Source organism: Rosa rugosa, chromosome 3 (genome assembly GCF_958449725.1).
Source record: "Rosa rugosa chromosome 3, drRosRugo1.1, whole genome shotgun sequence".
Taxonomy (NCBI): domain Eukaryota; kingdom Viridiplantae; phylum Streptophyta; class Magnoliopsida; order Rosales; family Rosaceae; genus Rosa; species Rosa rugosa.
In genome coordinates this window covers 33,624,470-33,636,765 of record NC_084822.1, presented here as the reverse complement: position 1 = coordinate 33,636,765, position 12,296 = coordinate 33,624,470, and the positions used below count along the sequence as shown (strand labels likewise).

Genomic DNA, 12,296 nt, shown 5'->3' with positions numbered 1-12,296 from the left:
CTATCTAGACCAAAATGCCATGTCAAATCAAATCAAGTCACTGTTATGAGTAGTTTCTCTTTGAGATTATTATTCATTTTGTTGTGGATAGGTGAATGTTGATCTAAACTTGTAATTGTTAGGTGATTTAGCTTCCGTGATATATAAATCTGCCCAAAAGGCCTAAAGTTTACTCCATGATATATAAAGTTGTTGACCAATATTGTAGCTGTAATGATGTATTTTTAGTTGCATTTGACATAATAATTGCTTTGCCAATGACTTTACTGGCTAGTAACTTGGCCAATGACTTCAATTAGTGTGTATAAATAATAGTTACATGGCCAATGACAATGCCAGTAATTTGGCCAGTGACTTAAAGTTAACAGTAACTTGGCCAGAGATTGACAGTGACATGACCAGTAACTTGGCCACTGACTTGAGGTTAATAGTGACTTTGCCAGTGATTTGACCAGGAATTAACCGTGACATAGTCAGTGACATGTTCATGACTATGGCATGATCAGTAACTTGACTAGTGATATAACCCGTGATTTGAGGTTAATAATGACTTGGCCAGCAACTCCCTCTTGCACCGAAGCCCATATTCCCCAACAAGCTTCAGCTCAGCATCCAAATGTTCCTTCTCATGAGAACGTCTTGCCTTCTTATAAGCCTTTCCATCTAATCAACAGAGGAAAAAAAAAAGGCAGAACACACTTAGCAGACTTCACAAACAACAATATAAACTCACTTCTCAATACACACCCAAATACAAATTTACAAATTAAACTGATCAAAACGCCAACAAGTTAACAAAACAAATTCCATCATTCTTTCATGTTTCAGCATCATATCAGCTTGGCTCAAATGGCCAACACATGTATTGGGAGTCAAGTATAGCATCTATTCTAACTTTAGAATGACGCTGTAGACCAAGGGTAGTACCATTGGTCTGCCTTTTTAAAAAAATTTGAAAGCAGAAAAGAAAAGGAAATGTATCTTACACATTGTTAATTTTAAGCAGACCAAGGGTAGTACCATTAGTTGAGACCATAGAGTACACATCTGAATGACATATGCATGTACTTAAAAACGTATTTGTATAGCTAAGTTACTTTCTCTTTCAAATAAAAGTTCTCTGATAGGTAAAGTACATGTGAAGCTATCACCAAGTTAGAAAATGTGCTATTCAAAACCAAACATATATGTTCAAATGCTATAGAGCTACCCATGAAATGCATGTAAAAACTGAAAATCAAGATGAACTCAACATTGGGAAAAAGCCAGAAATCTCACTCTAGGTCTTACATGCATTGGAAACCAAGTGCTTACTTGTTTTTCTTTAGTTGGAGGTCTCTGTCTAGTTCATGGAAAAACCTGCCTCTCAAGCACACAGACACACTTTCTATTTTTATCAAAGGAAAGTATTCATACCCGGGAGAACTAGTCTTGCTTCTTATAGTGCTTTTAATGATTCACATGTGCATATCCTACCACCGCAATCATAATTTTTTTTTGTTTTCAGTAACATCTGCATTGGATCGAGTTGTAACAATAATAGAATGTAAAGGTGGGAAAATCAATATAGGTATCTACTAGGCCAGTTCTGTGGTTCAAAAAGTCCACTCTCCAAAGCCATTGTTCTCTTCCCAACAAGAAGTCATATGGTTGCTACGTACAATGCTTACCATTACTTGTCAAATATAAACTATTGTTATTACTGTGCAGTCGGTATATTAATGCGAAAAAAAAATTATTGAAACACTAGATAAATTGATAATATCTCAATGACTCCACACCCACTGACGACCTACCCATGTTAATAGGGTAGTATAGAGTGATGAGTAAAAGTTTAAACATATCTAGTAACTAAAAAATAACGATATGGCAGAGAGAAGGTGTAGAGAGGACACCGTGGGTTGTAGCACGCGTTCTCGAATCCTTGATCTTGATGCAATCTTTGGCCTCCACTCCAGCTTCTACTCCCAAATCCATGAAAACAACGCAAAATATCAACAAATTAGCATCGAAACAAAAGAAACAGCAACAGAAACAAAATTAACAAGTGGAACACGTAAAAATGGTTCAAGAAATTAAAGGAAAAATAGGTCTGCAATTGAAAATTGAGAGGACTCACCGACACTGGAGAAGCCGACGCCGCGGCGTTTCTTAGGCTAGAAGAGTGTCGTCAGCAGGGGGTCCTTTCTTCTGGCCCATTGTTTATTTGGGTTAGGGTTTTGGGAGCGGGAAATGAGAACAAAATCTGCGATGAGGAAGAAGAAGTTGTAGGTACAGATCGAGTCTCGAGCACCGAATCTCAACCGCAGCTCCCGTCGTCTTCATGATTGTCGTCGACTTCCAATTCGTCTCTAGGTCGCTTTCCAGTCGGATATGGAGGTCCAATGGTCATCGACGACTCGGCTCCAGCCGGAGAAGGATCGGTGCAAAACGACATCGACTTCGGAGACGGCGAGGGGGTCGATGGAGAGTCGGAGAGTAGCGTGGGGAGGAGAGAGAGAACTGATCTGGTTTTGAAATTGAAACACAAATCGGGTAGGTTACTAATAGGGGTAAAATCGGAAACGAAAATATCACAAACGGACCTTTTTTAACATCACCTCATTATTAACAAGGACTAAATTAATATTACTAACAATTCATGATAGACCTTTTTATCAAGTGGGAAACTAGGTGACATTTTTATCATTTCATACTCTAATTTGACCTTTTCCATAATTTTCCTAATTAATTTCTAATCGACAAGAAAATAACATGAACTATTCTGTGGTTTTTTTTTAAATATTTTTTTTTTCTGTTTTAGCTTTGCAAAAAAAAAAAAAAAAAAAAAAAAAAGATTAATCAGTTTTGTTTAATGTTTATTTTATTTTCTCTATTTTCTATACCTCATGATTAATTATTTAAATATTTTTTTAATTGCTAACTCATTTTTTGTTTTTTGTTTTTTTTTGCAAATATAATGGATAGACTTAGATTTAGGTCATAATATGATTTATTTTGATTTCCCTCACCAATATGCATTCATCATGTATATCATACATTTTTAAGTCATATGATCTTAATCATAATTTTAATTCTTATTAAATATATATAAATGATTTAATGAGTATGTAGTGAAATTGGAAAATGAAAATAGATAAGAAAAATAATAAAGAATGTAATATAATATTATTGAATTGAAAAGTGTAGAGAAAATGAATGTAATATTTTTTTGATATAATTATTATCTTTAATAGTTATTTTATAATATATTATATATGTTATTTAATAATTTATAATAAAGTGAGATTAAGTGACAAATTTAAAAATTCCAATAGAAATTCTCATTTCCATATAACTCTAAAAAGATAGTCCAAAAGAAAATTCCCGCCCTTCATGGCGGCAAAATTTTCACCTCAACTTAAAAGCCCCGCCCTCTTTAGTTTCATGTTTCCCTCATCGATTCAATGATAATAAAAGAAAATAGTTTCCTCTATTGCTGTGATTCTCTCTCTCTCTCTCTCTCTCTCTCTCTCTCTTCCTCCCGTCCTGCCTATCGAAGAGCTCAAATCCAAAGTCCGAGCAAAGCAAATTCGCTCAGCACGAATGGGTAATCCTTCTCTCCATTTCAATTTGCAGGTAATGGGTAAAACCAAATTGGAGTTTCTTTCTGAGTTTGATTTTGGGATTTCTTTTAGATCCGAGGATGAACACGCACGAAGTTTTCAAGAGGCGAGCCCATCACCTACAGTCGTAGTAGTAGTCATCGTAATCGACGGTGGTGGAGTTTTCATGTTATTGTGCATTATCAGAACTAGCATAGGTGGTCATATTCATATTTGCTAGTTTAGTGAGGGAAACTGAAACCTTTTTTTTCCTCTGAAGTAAGAAAGTTACTTGCCCTGTTTTGCATGAAGCATGATGAGAATGAATATGGAGAGGGAACAAACTACAAGTTGAGGAGCCTTGTTAGTCCTCATGGCCTCAATATTGCAAAAACTATTGCTGAAGAAAGCCATATATATACTAGTACCTGCTGAAACTGAAACCTTATCACATCAAGATCCTTAGCTCTTTATGTAGTAAATGTTTATTTCAATAATATGTATGATGTATGATTGGTACTTATGAGTTATATATTTAAGTTTGTGCAGTAGCAAGCATGTTTTTGTACCACTTGATCTCTAATATTATTCAATATTTGCAGTTTGATACTGCCTTCATTGCCTTGGATATGAAAGAACCTAAACTGTGGGAAGGCAACTTTAGGGAGACGAGATGGTGTTGTTCAATTTCTGCGTAGACAGAGCAATGTTTTGAAGACCGTATTGATCAATCTTTGCTCAGACTACTTTAAATCATTTGGAGATGGTCATGAGAATATGAGACCGTATTGACATTGTCTTAGTGATATGATCTACTGAGCTTTTCTTATTGATGCTTCACTGGTATTGTTTCAGCTGTTCCATTCGAAGGCCATATATTGATCATCTTACGATTGGCTACTATGAATCATGCTCAAAAGTTTAGTTCCTTTGAAGAATGAATTTCTGCGTCTTTATATACATATGACAATATATTGTTAGTGAGCTTTTTTTCTTGCCTGAGAAAGATAAAATTTAGAATTTCTAAACCGATTCTCAAGCTCAATATTCTTGCCACAAGTCCCTTGGCAAAAAACCAGAGAATCATATCACTCATAATTTGAAAACAGAGCTGAACATCAACAGAAAGGATAAATAGTTGCATTATATTTTCAGCCTTTTGAAGTAATTCTTGAAATAAGGATGTACTATAGAACTTCATATCCTACAACTTGACGTCGCACTAAAATCAAGGGGTGAAGTTATTTTCACCCTGCTAAATGTTTTCTTCACCATGAAACTAAAATATGACACTACAGTTCCAAGTGCACTCTCAATTACAATTATTCAGAGCATAACACAGAGCATGTGTCTTGGAATATGGAGGCATAAAACAAATCTACAACACTTTCCCATCTGCAGTATATGATGATCCTCAGATGGTCAGTCATTACAAATTTGGAGTGCTAAAGTACAAACCAACTTTCAGTTCTCACACTAAGTCTGGTACTTCAACTATTTTTTGTGTCAATATCCCAATATTGGGTTCCAAACATCCAACCGTTGGTCTGAGCCTCCCCACATCAGATTTTACAGCAGCTACTTCGGACTTCAACAAAGAAATACCTTCAAACACACTAATGTGGAATCCAGTCGTAACATGAATCGATTTGTTGGTAGCAAACCTTTCTCTGAGTGTTTTTCTCTTCTCCCACCATTGTTGTCACTTGAGGCCTTATTTGACGCCATCACCTGCATGCATATATGTCCAATCGTAACTGAACAAGCGAGCCTGAACTCAAAATATCACTACTACGCCGTAAAGGAAATTATAAAACTTGAATACCTGAAATAATGAGCTGTTGCACACAAAGTTTCCAAAACTTTTGAAGAACCGATGCATCTGGAGAATATCAAATGTGAGTTGCAACAATATCGAAAGCAGATTAAGGAGATTTCTTGAAAAACACCCGAAGACGTTTTCCCAAGTTGGACTTCAACTTCTGTACCAAATGAAATATTACTGGCCAGGGATTTGAGAGGATCCACAGTAGGATCAACAGAAAGCAAGCTAGGGATCTCTGGTGCATACACTAGCCTCCACCTAGCCTGACCAAAACTCTCCGTTCCCTTCTATCATCCGCATTAGTTTTTCAAGTGTTGTAGTTGCAAGCTTTTGAAATGCAAGTTGCCCATCACCTTCCAAGATGGACTCTGCCAATTGACTTTCAAAAACTCTAGCAGCCTGTGTATAATGAACATATGGATCAGATTAAATTGTCTTCCAGGTTATTAAAACTTTAACTAACTTCTGCAACTCCAAGTTATTAACTAACGCAGAACTTCAGGAGAAACAAAAGATTCTGAAACTGATAGAAATGAACGAAAAAGGATAGCTTGTGCTTGAACAAATCCAGTCATTCCAGCAACATACTTTACATGCAGCTTTCTATGTCCATCTTATATAGTTATATCCAATTACATAGGGCAAATCAAATATTGGACTCATCGTTTCATGCATTACAAAAGGAACTGAAAAATGAATTGCCAACATGAAAAGATATTACCTCAGCAAGTTAGAGGGCGTCCTTTCCACAGAACGGGTAGAGGTCACAACCAATTTTTCCTGCCAGTTGCTGGCTCGACTTTAAATCCTGAATTGCCACTCAGATCCCAGTAAAACTAGATTGGATCTAATCCATGTTTGGACCCCACTCATTCCAGCAACATAATTTACCCATAAACTGGAATCAGAACTTATTCGAAACCTTTACTATATAAGCCAAAATTAGCCTAAAAATTAAAACGCTGAAGAACCAAACACCAATTCCTCAAACCAAGTCTTTAAGAACCTTGAAACTGCAGAACAATGCATCTTTTCTTTACTAATTGCCTGCAAAAATCTGCAAGAACCCACTAAATCTTCTGGCAAAACTGACCTGCAACGTTACCTGTAGATATAATAGAACAAATTGAATTCCTGAATTCCTCCACAAACCCAGTTCTGAATCCTTGAAAAATCTCTAGAACAACTCCACTAAAGTACACCCACCTCCCAAAAGAAACCCAAATCTGAAACCAGAACCCCACTAACTAGTCCAGCCAAAAGCCCCTTCAAAACCTATACTATCTAAAACTTATTTGAAACCACACCAAAACCCCACTTACTAGTCCAGCCAAAAAACCCTTCGAAACCCATACTATCTAAAACTTATTTGAAACCACACTATCAACAGCTTCTAATTGACACTAGGTTCCTTCATAGTGGATTGCTCACTTTATTTCTTCTCAAGATTCCATTCACAAATGTTTCCAACAGGCACAGTGAGTTTGATTGGTCACAATTATAGTCCAAGTTGTTGGAGCTCCACCAGATAAAGATCCTATTAAGATACAATTCTTACATAATTGGGATGACAATAAGTATCCGTACTTTTAGATCTAACTGAGGATATAGAGTAGTTCATTTCCACTTTAATACAAGTTCCTAAATCATACAAGAACTAAGACCATTGAACTGAGATTTGGGTAAAGCTCCGTGACACTTTCTCAATAACATAACTGTCAGTGAGTTCCGGCAGTTCAACATACTAGAGTTCACGAGAATTATGCAAGCAATACTTGAGACAAAACTCCTAATTATATCATTACAGTTGAAAACATATTAAATCAGCTTTATAATCATCGTCTGAAATCTATAAATACAAGGTTGCATTAGACAGAAACATCAAAGGCTGGTATCATGAAACAGAAAATGAACTCACAAGTCAGTCTATGCGATAAGAAGCAGCATGCGAAGCTAGAAATTTCACTTATCAAGTTCACACTTGACAAATTCCTTACCCAGAAATCTGGTTGTAATTCAAAGACCAAGCATAAATTTTATCAATGCATCTCCAATAAGTTATAACAAGTCATCATAAAAACATATAGATGCAATAAAAAGACAGAGAAATGGAGACCCTGCATGCATACTTTCATCTGAGTTTAAAAGAAAGACAGTTGTTTAAATCAAGTAACAAATTTTTAGCAATCCTACGAGAATCCCTTTCCATGACCTCATTAAGTGGATTAAGCAATAGAATGAGAGAGCAGTAGCTAACTTTACCTAAAATTAAGATGCAATGCTTGTTCTCAAAACCAAGACTAACAATCAGTCTCATCAAGAATCCACAGATATACACACAAAACTCAAAATTTTCAACATCATATCCCCAGTGTAGAAGCACACACATACCTGATTGAGCTGCTGAGGATGATAAGACTGAGGCGAGATTGGGTGCGCAAAATAAGGAGGAGGCAGTGGCGGAGGATAACAGCCTGGTGGGCTGGAGGCAAAAGTTTGGGTTGATGAGATTCAAACTCCTTGAGACACTCACTCTCCAACAGTTAGTGTGAAGTGTGAAGTGTGAAGTGTGAACTCCTCCCGGCCAAAGCTGCTCGGAAACACGTGCACTGCATGTGATTGCAGCTAAACATAAATTTACTGGCCTCAGAGTTGTTTTTTGGTATTCCATTGCTAACAATAGGCTAACATCAACAGAGCGTGAAACCCACGCCATTGTTACAAGCCAGTTGGACATTCACCCATCCACACGCTTTTGAAGATGCTACTTTTTGAGAAAAAAGCCATATAAGCATATGGTTTGGTTTGTCCCTCCCTACTTATTCAACGACTTTTTTCAGTCATCTTTGTTAACTCAATTTCCACAACTGTCTTACTCATTCTTAATGGATGGGACATTCTTCATTTTTTTTAGTCCGCGGCGACTTTCAACATCCCTGGTCTTCACTCCTGTCAATTTCTAGCTAATGCCTAAAACACGGCATTTTTAATTTATATATGGTAAGAGGGACTAAGGGAGTAATCATCATGGATCAGAAACAGATCAACATAATGCCTTGTTCTCATCATGTGTTCATGTCCTTTGTGTTGCTCTCCATTCTTGGTTTCCATAGCCTCAGCATCGAAGCTGAAGCTCAAGTTATAGCTGTAGTTGGTGGCTACTCCCGTTCCTGTTCAAACACAACAACTTTCACTCCCAACAGCACCTACCAGTTCAATCTCAATCTCCTCCTCTCCTATCTCACCTCCAACGCCACCAATGACCTCGGATTCCACAACGCCACAGTCGGCGCCCAAGACCCCGGCACGAGTACTGTTTACGGTTCATTTAGTTGCCTTGGCGATGTCGCCCCTGAAAAATGTCAAGAATGTGTGTCTGCTATAGCCAGAGAAGGAGTCCAAAAGTATTGCCCTTGAGCAAAATCTCAATAATATGGTATGCAGATTGCATGTTACGCTACTCAAACACATCCTTCTTTGGCAACTCGGAGACATCTCCTCGACTTTACTTTTTGAACACGGGGAATATCACTGAGCCTGACCGCTTCATGCCGCTGCTGGGACAAACTATGAAGAGCTTGGTGGGACCTGCTGCCAATGCACCTTCAGGTGTGAAAAAATTGAAAACAAAAGAAGTGAACTTCACAGATTTTCAGCCGTTGTACACCCTTGTGCAGTGCACACCAGACCTATCGAGCCTAGGCTGTGAAGGTTGTCTTACAGAAGCTATTGCAGCTATTCCAGTTTCTTTTTATGGAAAGCAAGGGGGAGTAGTCTTATTTCCTAGTTGCAATATTCGATATGAAATCTATCCATTTTACACAGATCAAGCTGCCACACCTCCACCAGCGCCATCGCCACCATCACCGCTTCTTCCTCCCCCTCCTCCAGGTTCAGTAACGAGATCTCAAGGTAAAATGATTAGCAAGAGTCCTATAGCTAATGTAATGTGTTTTGTCTCACCCCTTCAATTGCATTAATCTTAATATTGACTCTATGCAGGAAACGACAAAATCTCATCCTTGATCATAGTGGCCATTGTTGTTCCAATTGCCTTGGTGCTTTTCTTGGTAGGCTGTTTTTTCCTAAGAAGAAAGACAAGAGAAAAGTATGATGCTTTACAGGGACAGAATGGTAACATGAATGTTTTTTCTTTGCTCTTGTACGGTTTTAGTTTTAAGTATGCCTATTATTAATTTATTACATTTGTTGATGGTGTGTAGGGGATAATGAAATTACTAATGTGGAGTCATTGCAGTTTGATTTTGCTACAATTGAAGCAGCCACAAACCAGTTCTCTGTTAATAATAGATTAGGAGAAGGTGGCTTTGGAGAGGTTTACAAGGTAATAATGACGTTTGATTCATAAATGTACTGCATATAAAATATATATGAGAGATTTCAATCATTTCATGATGGTTAATTAATTAGGTCTTTGTTTGTTTTCATATTAATTCTCAGGGAACACTCCCTAATGGGCAAGAAATAGCTGTGAAGAGGTTATCTAGAAGCTCCGGGCAAGGTGTTGAGCAGTTTAAAAATGAGGTGGTTTTGGTCGCCAAGCTTCAGCACAGAAATTTAGTGAGGCTGCTGGGGTTTTGCTCTGAAGGAGAAGAAAAGATACTTGTTTATGAACTTGTGCAGAACAAAAGCCTTGACCACTTTTTATTCGGTATGTGCATTGTAAGATATGTAATCATCAAGGGTGAATTGATTAAATGAGCTGTTCTGTAATGAATTGATTTACTTATTCTAACCTGTATACTTCCTTCTGACAAACATGGAATTAGACTCGGACATTCAAGTAAAGTTGGATTGGTCAAGCAGATACAAGATTATCAGTGGGATTGCTAGAGGCATTCTCTATCTCCATCAAGATTCTCGGCTTAAAATCATACATCGAGATCTTAAAGCGAGCAACGTATTGTTAGATGGGGAAATGAACCCAAAAATAGCAGATTTTGGCATGGCAAGAATATTTGGAGGTGATCAAACACAAGGAAATACCATAAGGATTGTCGGAACTTAGTAAGTACAGAAATTTGATTGTCTTCATAGTTCATATATAAAAAATTGATATCACTGGTTTTATATTATGTCTCTGCTAAGTACTAACATTAGCTTTATTGTTGCTGCTGGTTTTAGTGGTTACATGCCTCCAGAATATGCAATGCACGGACAATTCTCGGTGAAGTCTGATGTGTACAGTCTTGGTGTCTTGATCTTGGAGATTGTAACTGGCGAGAAGAACACTAGCTTCTATCAATCAGACCGCGGCGAAGACCTCTTGACCTATGTGAGTATAAGACATTTGAGAAATTTTACAATTTTTTAATGATTTCAACATTTTGAGGGACTCATGAAAAAAATTCTAGGCTTGGAAACATTGGAGGGATGGGACGCCAGAAGAGTTGTTGGATTCAAATCTGAGAGGTTCTTATTCAAGAAATGAAGTAATCAGATGTATCCATATTGGTTTATTGTGTGTTCAAGAAAATCCAGATGAGAGACCTACAATGCAAACTATAAATCTCATGCTAAGCAGTTACTCAGTTACTGCGCCATCGCCTCAAAAGCCAGCATTTTGCCTGCATAGTAGAGAAGAGATGAGAATGCCATCAGTAACGTCTGAATCATCAAATCAACACACTAGCACCTCAAACTGTTCAGTTAATGAAGCATCAATTACTGAATTATACCCTCGTTAGTGTTGGTTTATAGCAAACGATAGTGTCACTATGCTTGCACATCAAATACTGCATGTCAAACTTTATTAATTTTTTTCATCAGACGCATAGCCGCCCTATTCTTTCCTCCACCAGATCACAGAGTTTTACAAGGTAGTGCAAATTTAGTCAAATAAATGGCTTCTCGTGCCTTCGAAAACTATATGAAACTCTGTATTGGCTGCCTTAGAGGCTTGAAAACTATATGGGAACTCTATATATTGGCTTTCTTAGAGGCTTGAATTGATATTAAGATCCGAGCTCGAATTATATGGTGTACTAAGTAGGCGTAAAGTCCCAGCAATCCAGAAGGAAAACATATGATATAGCCTGGCTATCACATGAACAAGCTCAAAAGCCAATATCATTCTTATCAGTATATATAAAAAGATCAGTAGATTAAGTACCGTTAACATATTTGAATGTTTAGGGACTTTTTTTTTTTTTCCCTCTATTGCAGTGTTTAGGATATAGGATTTGTGGAGGGAATGTTAGGCTGTTAGCCATGAAATCTATCAAGATTATTTTTATTGATTGAATAAGATTGAATATTTACCATGAGTAGACCATTGTGATTTGTGAACAAAATAGTGCTTTAGCATTAGTTGATCAAAATACATAGGTCTACCTCAAGGTTTTTAAGTCCAAATTTCAGTGTTTGTTTTTCTGTGTCCGAAAAGCCCATACTGTTAGGTTGGCTCACATAAGTTTTTTATTTTGGGCCCAAACATAGTGGGCCTATACTCAGACCAAAGAGTTGAGCTCACCTAGGTCTCCGGTATCGATCGAGCCACCTCTGCTCCATCTTCAACACTTTTTTGTATTTGAGCCAATGCCTTGACTTGCAGAGCTCTCAATCAAGGTACGAATTGCTTCCTTTCCACTAGCTCTTGCATATGTGACTCAATCAACTGTTTCCATATAAATAACAGTAAATCTTTCTTGATATTTAGCTCCCAAGGAACAGATAGGTAAAATCTTTCTGGGTCTTTAGCTTTCTGCCAAGTTTTTCTTCCAGGAAAATCAACGGCCGGGTTAATGTAAAACAGAGGCTGTGGAAGGTTTTCTACAATTATTAAAATTAAAAAAAAAAAAAAAAGAACAACTAGTGAGGCTTAGAGGGATTTCTACATCAGGCTATAGCAGAGATATCACTGGAAG

At 37.3% G+C, this 12,296-nt stretch overlaps 2 long non-coding RNA genes and 1 pseudogene across 3 annotated transcripts; 2 read left to right on the top strand and 1 right to left on the bottom strand.

Moving 5' to 3' along the window:
• Nucleotides 1–3,462: 3,462 nt before the first annotated feature.
• On the top strand, nucleotides 3,463–4,487 carry LOC133736000 (uncharacterized). Its single transcript, XR_009859374.1, has 2 exons — nucleotides 3,463–3,589; nucleotides 3,678–4,487. It is a non-coding gene; the product is annotated as an uncharacterized LOC133736000 (long non-coding RNA).
• Nucleotides 4,488–4,702: 215 nt separating this feature from the next.
• On the bottom strand, nucleotides 4,703–8,085 carry LOC133738713 (uncharacterized). 2 transcript variants are annotated; one of them, XR_009860247.1, is made up of 4 exons: nucleotides 7,801–8,085; nucleotides 6,131–6,946; nucleotides 5,410–5,808; nucleotides 4,703–5,315 (listed from the first exon to the last, which is right to left on the bottom strand). It is a non-coding gene; the product is annotated as an uncharacterized LOC133738713 (long non-coding RNA). The 2 variants fall into 2 exon arrangements; XR_009860246.1 differs by having other exon boundaries at nucleotides 6,131–8,080.
• A 336-nt stretch (nucleotides 8,086–8,421) lies between these two features.
• On the top strand, nucleotides 8,422–11,368 carry LOC133738711 (cysteine-rich receptor-like protein kinase 25; annotated as a pseudogene).
• Nucleotides 11,369–12,296: the final 928 nt, after the last annotated feature.